The 8295-nt window shown below is 44.7% G+C and overlaps 1 pseudogene; it reads left to right on the top strand.

The window, feature by feature from the left end:
• The first annotated feature begins 21 nt into the window (after nt 1–21).
• Nucleotides 22–5576, top strand: LOC135567347 (semaphorin-3aa-like; annotated as a pseudogene).
• The last annotated feature ends 2719 nt before the right edge of the window (nt 5577–8295 follow it).

Below are 8295 nucleotides of genomic sequence, written 5' to 3'. Positions count from 1 at the left end.
CCATCCCAAGAGAGAGCTGGCATGACCTGGAAGGGTGGTCCTGGAGGAGATGACCGTGTTCAGGGTACGGTCACACACTGGAAAACTGGTTATGGTTATAATTGATTGCATTTACATGGAAAATTTTCAAGGAGTGTAATAGAACACCAGTCATTTTGTTGGGAAGTGAAGGGTACATGATCAATGTCTAGCTCTGAAATTAAAAAGGGAGGAGTGGGGGAAATTCCATAGGGAGTTATGAGAGAGTGTCTAATGAATCAGAGTGTTATATCTTCTAACTTTGTGTCTTTCTGCAGGAGCCCACCCCCATCACAGCAATGGACTTTCTGTAAACAGCAACAGCCTGTACCTGGGCTCGGCGCTAGGCGTTTCCCAGATGCCTTTGCACCGCTGTGAGGGTGTACGGGAAGGCTTGCGCTGAGTGCTGTCCTGGCCCGTGACCCCCTACTTTTGTTGCCTGGGATGGAACAGAGTGCTCCCGTTACTTCCCTACCGTAAGCGGTAAGAACACACACACACACACAGACATTCTACGTAGATGCACACAGACAGGAGTAGGCAGAAAAGCAGAATGAAGGTCTGATAGTAGGATGCTGGTTTGTAAACTTAAATATGAATACACACACACACACACACACACACACACACACACACACACACACACACACACACACACACACACACACACACACACACACACACACACACACACACACACACACACACACAGAAAGACAAACAGACAGAAAAGTTCCTATGCATACACATATATATACACAGAATCCACTGCAAGCATTTAGGGACATGTGTGCACATGCCCACATATCACATACAGTGGCAGAAAAAGTATGTGAACCCTTTGGAAATACCTGGATGTCTGCATGAATTGGTCATAAAATTTGATCTGATCTTCATCTAGGTCACAACAAATGACAAAACACAGTCTGTTTTAACTAATAACATTACAAACAATTATATGTTTTTCATGTCTTTATTGAACACATGGTGTAAACATTCACAGTGCAAGGTGGAAAAAATATGTGAACTCTGGCCCTCCTTTGGCAGCAACAACCTCAACCAAACTCAGTTGCGGATCAGACCTGCACAACTCCCAGGAGACATTTTGGACCATTCCTCTTTTACAGAACTGTTTCAGTTCAGCAATATTCTTGGGATGTCTGGTGGGAACCGCTCTCAAGGTCATACCACAGCATCTCAATCGGGTTGAGTCAGGACTCTGACTGGGCCACTCCAGAAGGTGTATTTTCTTCTGTTGAGGCCATTCTGTTGTTGATTTACTTCTGTGTTTTTGGGCCGTTGTCTGTTCGTCACCAACTTCTGTTGAACTTCAATTAGCAGACAGATAGCCTAACATTCTCTGCAAAGTGTCTTGATAGGCAGAATTCATTTCTTCCATTGATGATAGCAAGCTGTCCAGGCCCTGAGGCAGCAAAGCAGCCCCAAACCATGATGCTCCCTCCACCATACTTTACAGTTGGGATGAGGTTTTGATGTTGGTGTGCTGTGCCTTTTTTTCCACACAGAGTGTTGTGCGTTCTTCCAAACAACTCAACTGTAGTTTCCTCTGTCCAGAGCAATATTTTGTCAGTTGCGCTACTTGAAGACATCAGGTTCAATTTTACCAGAGCTTCAGACGTGCAGAAATTATTTTTTGGAGAGCAGTGGCTTCATCCGTGGTGTCCTCCCATGATCATCATTCTTGTTTAGTGTTTTATGTATTGTACACTGCGTCAAAGAGATGTTAGCATGTTCCAGATTTCTGTAAGTCTTTAGCTGACACTCTAGGATCCTTCTTAACCTCATTGAGCATTCTGCGCTGTGCTCTTGCAGTCATCTTTGCAGGAGGGCCATTCCAAGGAGAGTAGCAACAGTGCTGAACTTTCTCCATTTATAGACAATGTGTCTTTGTGGACTGATGAACATTAAGGCTTTTACCGAAATACCCTTTCCAGCTTTATGCAAGTCAACAATTCTTAATCTTAGGTCTCTTTTGTTTGAGGCATAGTTTCATCAGGTGATGCTTCTTGTGAATAGCAAACTCAAATGTTGTGTGTGTTTTTATATGGCAGGACAGCTCTAACCAACATCTCAATCTGGTCTCATTGATTGGACTCCAGGTTAGCTCCTGACTCCAATGAGCTTTGGAGAAGTCATTAGCCTAGGGGGTTCACATACTTTTTACAACCTAGACTGTGAATGTTTAAATGATGTTTTCAATATAGTCAAGAAAAATACAACAATTTGTGTGTTATTAGTTTAAGCACACTGTGTTTGTCTATTATTGTGACTTAGGTAAAGATCAGATCAAATTTGATGACCAATTTATGCAGAGATCCGGGTAATTCAAAGGGTTCACCTACTTTTCTTGCCTTTGGCCATGTACACAAATACACTGGTACACATTCAATTTGTGTGATTGTTGTGCATTCCACAGCTCAGGGGTGGTAAACCATGCTTCCCCTGCACACACACAGTCCTGGCCAGTAGCAGTGTTAGAACCACTTCACCCTATAGCCAAGAGTTATAAAACACCCACATAGCCACACAAATAATAGGCCAACAGGGCCGTCTGACTTCTTCACCCACAGCCGAGAGCTATGAACAAACACACCCATAAATGACCTTCTCCTCCATCCAGCAGGATTAGCCTGACCACTACCAGCCCTCCACCTCCGTCAGCACAACTCTCTATTAAATACAGATCTAGGATCAGCGTACCTCCCTCAAACCTAACCCTAACCATCAGGTCCAAAAACACAAAACTGACCTAAGATCAACATCTACACTAGGGAAGTATGAAGAATTGAATAGCAGCCTCAGAAGGAGGCGGTACAGGGTGGTGGTACACCCTTGGTCAGGGCTGCTGGGGCACTCCAGTACAAATATTTGATTCTCCAGCTAAATGAGAACCAGACGCCCGGGCTCGGCTCAGCTCACTCGGACTGCCCTGCATGTTCAGACAGCCAAAGGGGCAGGAATAGCTTGGGAGGAAATGTAGGAAGAGTGGTGGAGTGTGTGTGTCTGGGTGTTGGGTAGGAGCAGGGTGTGTGCGTCAGAGGGGATGTATGCATGTGTAAGTGTATTTATTTATGTGTGTGTGTGTGTAAATGGGTGTGTGTACATGTTGTTTATATGTGTGTGTGTGTGTGTATATATATATATATATATGTCCTGTATGGTTATAGAAACCCTGACACGAGACCTAAGGACCTCCACCTTTGGCTGTCTCCCCTCTCTCCTTCAGATTTTTACGACACGTAATAGCCTATGATCTTAGTGGTAATGAACCAGGGAACACATAGGGAGCACAGGGAAGCATGTTGTAGGATCCCACATAATGCAATACTCATGGTCATATGCTCATTCACACATAATATGTAGACAGAAAAATACCGTCCCAATGGAATGCTCTAAAACATACACACACACACACACACACACACATACACACATACACACATACACACACACACACACACACACACACACTGTGGATTAAAGGGTCTTTCAAGTCAGTGGAGGACATACTCAGGATTTTCAGGCCAGGTTATCTGTGTTCATGTTTAGTAATGACATGTCCCTGAACGATGAATCACAATGAATCATTACTTTAATAGAAGCAAAAGGTTGACATGTTTTTAAATGTGCCTGTGATTTTCTCTCTTTTTATTTATCCACCCACTCAATAGCATCAGACTTAACAGAGGACTGATGGTGAAATAAACAGTTCTGCTCTGTTCTTCAGTTGTACTGCACAAATGTGTCAGCTGTGCCACTGGTTAAGATCGCCCTCTGGTGGTAGAAACGTCACAGTACATAGAGCCCTCAATCACTGGCTCCTTCCCGATGGAACTGGGGAAAGAAAATAAGTCTGGGAAACAGAGCAGTGAGGGCCTGACCGACACCTACAGGTTGATATGTTGTGTGTGAGGACGTTTATTAACTCACTGGGAACACAATCTAACATGTGTATGTTTCTTTGGTTGTTTCATAGGAGAACAGACGCCAGGACATCAGGAATGGAGATCCCCTCTCCCAGTGCTCCGACCTGCAGCATCATGGTACAAACGCTTTAGATTTTTATTTTACGCTTTCATCTCACACACACACACACACACACACACACACACACACACACACACACACACAAACAACCCCACTGTGGTGTTTCTCTAGTAACCCTATCCTTGTGTCTGTGTAGATGACGTGGACGGGCTGGGTCATGTGGAGGACAGGAGTGTGTACGGAGTGGAGAACAGCAGCATGTTCCTGGAGTGTAGTCCCAAGTCCCAGAGAGCCCTCATCTACTGGCAGCTCCAAAGACCTAACGAGGACCGCAAACATGAGGTGGGTACACACACACTCTGCATCCAAGATGTGTCCTATTCACCATCATTCTCAATAACATCCCAATCATTTTCAATAACTTTGCAATCACACTAAACCTTCACAAATGATTACCAGAAATTGCTTCAGTTTGTTAATAATCAATTACCATGCACTCAAATGTAACCATATTGAGTGGATATTGAATCCACCCCACCCTTTCTATTCCCCCCTCCCTTTCCTCCCCTCCCCCTCATTTCCCCCTCCATCTCTCTCTCCAGATCAAGTCGGAGGACAGGATGATCCGCACGGAGCAGGGGCCTGCTCATCCGCATCCTCACCCAGGCCGACTCAGGCGTCTACACCTGCCACGCTGTGGAGCACGGCTTCATCCAGCCCCCTCCTCCGCCTCTCCCTCCAGGTCATCCCCACACAGAGGCTGGGTGAGCTGCTGCCTGGTGGGCCTCAGGGTGGAGCTGGAGGGTCTGGTGGCGCAGGTAGTGGGTCTGGTGGTGCAGGTGGGCCTGCTGGTGCAGGGCACTCGACAAAACACAAGCTGTGGTACAGGGATTTCCCCTCTCCCTCCTCGACCACCCTGACCTGAACAGCGTGGAGGAGTTCTGCGAGCGTGTGTGGCGGAAGGAGCGCAAGCAGCGGCGTCTGAAAACCCCCACCATCACCACCAATGACCAAAGTCTGGCTAGGCCTGACGGCGGAGCTCAAGCTCAGGCCTAAAGCCTAAAAGTAGTCCTCTTGGCGCAGGGGCACCCAATGCCCAGAAGCAGCAGAGCGGGCATCCTACGGTGCAGCAGCAGAGAACAAAGAAGGAGCCCCCGGAGCATGAACCCCAGAAGGTGCAACACCATGCGGGTACACTAACCCAGGCACAGGCCCCTAAAAACAACAACCAGAATGCCCAGAACTCTCAGGCCACACCCAACACCCAGAGCCCCCAGAAGGCCACGGCGCCTGGGGGAACCCAGGTGCCTGGTGGTGGGGCCAGAGGTGGACCCAGCACACGGCCAAGTGGAGGCGGATGCAGGAGAATAAGAAGGGGCGAAACAGGAGAACCCATGAGCAACAGAGACCCCCGGAGTGTCTGAGACACACACACAGCAACACACACACTTACAAACATATTGTACATTAAAATATAGACTTTCTATCCCATAAAGATATAATGTAGGATCCCACATAATGCAATACTCATGGTCATATGCTCATTCACACATAATGTAGACAGAAATACAGACCGTCCAAATGGAATGCTCTAAAACATACACATAAAGCACACACACACACACACACACACACACACACACACACACACACACACACACACACACACACACACACACACACACACACACACACACACACACACACACACACACACACACACACACACACACACACACTGCAAATACCCTGTGAAGACTTGGAGAAGACTGGCGACTAACAGGACATTGAAGACTGAGGCTAAACTGGAATCGTATGCGTACTGTACATGCTAACCATGTGGATATAGTGGCCCAGGGGTACAATTTGAGGAACTGTGTAGTCCAGGTCCGTGTTGCAAGTGGAACCGAATTATCTGGCGGACACATAGCCCTTCTGTACAGATGCTACTTCCGTATAGGACTGGGATGGGGTTAAAAAACATTCATTTTCAGTGAGGATGATACATATTCAGACCTCTGGACAAGTTTGGACAATGGCCCCTACAGGACATTTCAGAAGACATTTCAGAAGGGGTTAAGACATTTAAGTTCAGTAGGGACGTCCGTTACTGCAGCTACTGGCCTTGTTGACATGCGCAGAAGGAAGAGGATGTCCACTATATAGAGAATGGAAGAACTATAAGGATAAAGAATCATTTGTCCAGTCGATTGCAAACTAGAACCGAAATACATCAAAAGAAGTACAGTCATTTTCAGAGAGTGAACTGCATTTCCCACAATACAGTTTGTCAGCTCAACTTTATTCAACTGATCCGACTCACAATGACTCTCATGAATGAGCACTTTGGGCTTGTACATAGATCTTGACTGTCTTATAGGTCAAACAGATTAAATGGGGCACAGTTAGCTGATTAACAATCCACAACGGTGCCCTGCATATTGTTTATAGTTCAATAACAGAATTATTCAATATAAAACGACAAAATCCACATTAGCCTGTGATCTGTGCAGCAAAATCAAGCTTCTCTTCCTCCCAAGGCTTGAAAAGCATTGTGCATGTCGTAGTCAATCAATGTTCATGATTTGAATAAGCTATTTCTCGCCAGTTACTCGCTATGTAAGGTTTTTTTATGTTAAAGGAGTCCTATGAAAGAAAAATCTATTTTCTGTTTTTATTTGATATTTACTTCTCTCTCTCCCTACAAACCACTGCATCCCTGTTGGGATAAACAATTATGTAGTAGAATTTTGTGACCTGCCCCTTTAAGTTATTTTTCTTTCTTTGCTTTCTCCTGGAGTTGCTTGTGAATTTATAATTCCAGTCATATGTTCGTGCTCAGTCTGGAAAACAGACTGCCTATTGATTCTGTACATACACATACAACAACAAAACCACTCTTTATGTATGTAAATATATACAACCAGAACACCACTGATTATTTATTTCTCATTGTTTTGTGAAAGGGTTGCATTTATTTTTGATATTCTGGTATTTTGGCTCATCAATAATCAAGAAAAAATACTGTGGCACGGTGAGAAACACAAACGGACCAATGAGGACGGACTTCCTCTGTCAAGGACTCCCTTTTTTTCCGGGGGGGGCGTGTTTCGGAAGTGAACCACGGATGAAGGTGGGAGCAGGGGGTTGTTGTGTGTTTTACAGTATCCAGACTGAGAGCCTTCAGGATGATAAGCACAAGTTTCTCAAACCCTCTTCTACGTTTCTGTCTCTTCTGGTCGTTTCCTAAATGGCTCATTTTTCTACCCAGGAGGTGTTTTCGTTGGAGTTTGGAATCCCATCCACCTATTTCATTCGTTCATCCCAAATACTCATTTTATGTAAGATAATACTACCCAAAACCTGATAAACATTAGCTGTGAATTCCTATGTAAGAATTAGTAAGGAAAAGGTTCCAATCTAAACCTAGTCTGAGGACGCTGAGTTAAAGCTGCATGTGAATGCTACTTAAGTGCATCTTTTCTATTGTCTCTAGATGTTTCCTGTGAGAGGTAAAAGTCCTGTGGGCAACATGTGCAAGAGAGATGTGAATATTCTTCCTGTTTGCCAAAACAAAGATGCCAACATGTACCAGGGGTGTATTCACTAGGAACCAAACAGAAGCAAACAGGGCTAAACGGGAGGGACTAACCTGAACTTGTCCAATAACAAACGCACATTTTTGTCGCAAATCGTTTTCTGTAGCTAAACGTTTTGCTATGGTGTCTGCTAATGAATACACCCCAGTGATGTTACTCCAACCCCAAAACTTGTATTAAGACCTTCAACTTTTCATACAACAATGTGTTTCCCCCTCAGTATACAACAAGACTGATGTGTCACTGCAATAATGGACAGCAGATAGCAAGGTTTCCTGGTGGTTTGTGGTATGTTTCCGGTCTCTCACGGTGTGTAGGGTGGACGAGGAGAGAACAGATACCTCTGCTGTAACATGGTTCTTCCTGGCATGCGTTCAGTTGTCTAATTAAACATTTCCTGTAAAACATAGCCTTGTTGTTGTTGTTGTGTAACTTCTGTCCAGTTATATATGGTACAGTCTGATGCATGTGAATCTGAGTTGACAAAATGTCTTTTGTTTGTGTTGTAGTCATTTCAAATGGTGCCATTTTATCCCATTTAGTCACAGGTGGGACTGGGAGCAGTCAGTTTGCACACTCAAACACACAGATAAAAGGTTGAGCTGATGAAAAACGTAATTTGGTGAATTACACAGTATTATATCTTCTTTAGAAACGTTTTAAAAATACT

Source organism: Oncorhynchus nerka, unplaced genomic scaffold, assembly GCF_034236695.1.
Source record: "Oncorhynchus nerka isolate Pitt River unplaced genomic scaffold, Oner_Uvic_2.0 unplaced_scaffold_2122, whole genome shotgun sequence".
NCBI classification, from domain to species: Eukaryota; Metazoa; Chordata; class Actinopteri; order Salmoniformes; family Salmonidae; genus Oncorhynchus; species Oncorhynchus nerka.
Note: the sequence above shows the minus strand (reverse complement) of the source record. Positions and strands in the feature narration are given on the sequence as shown.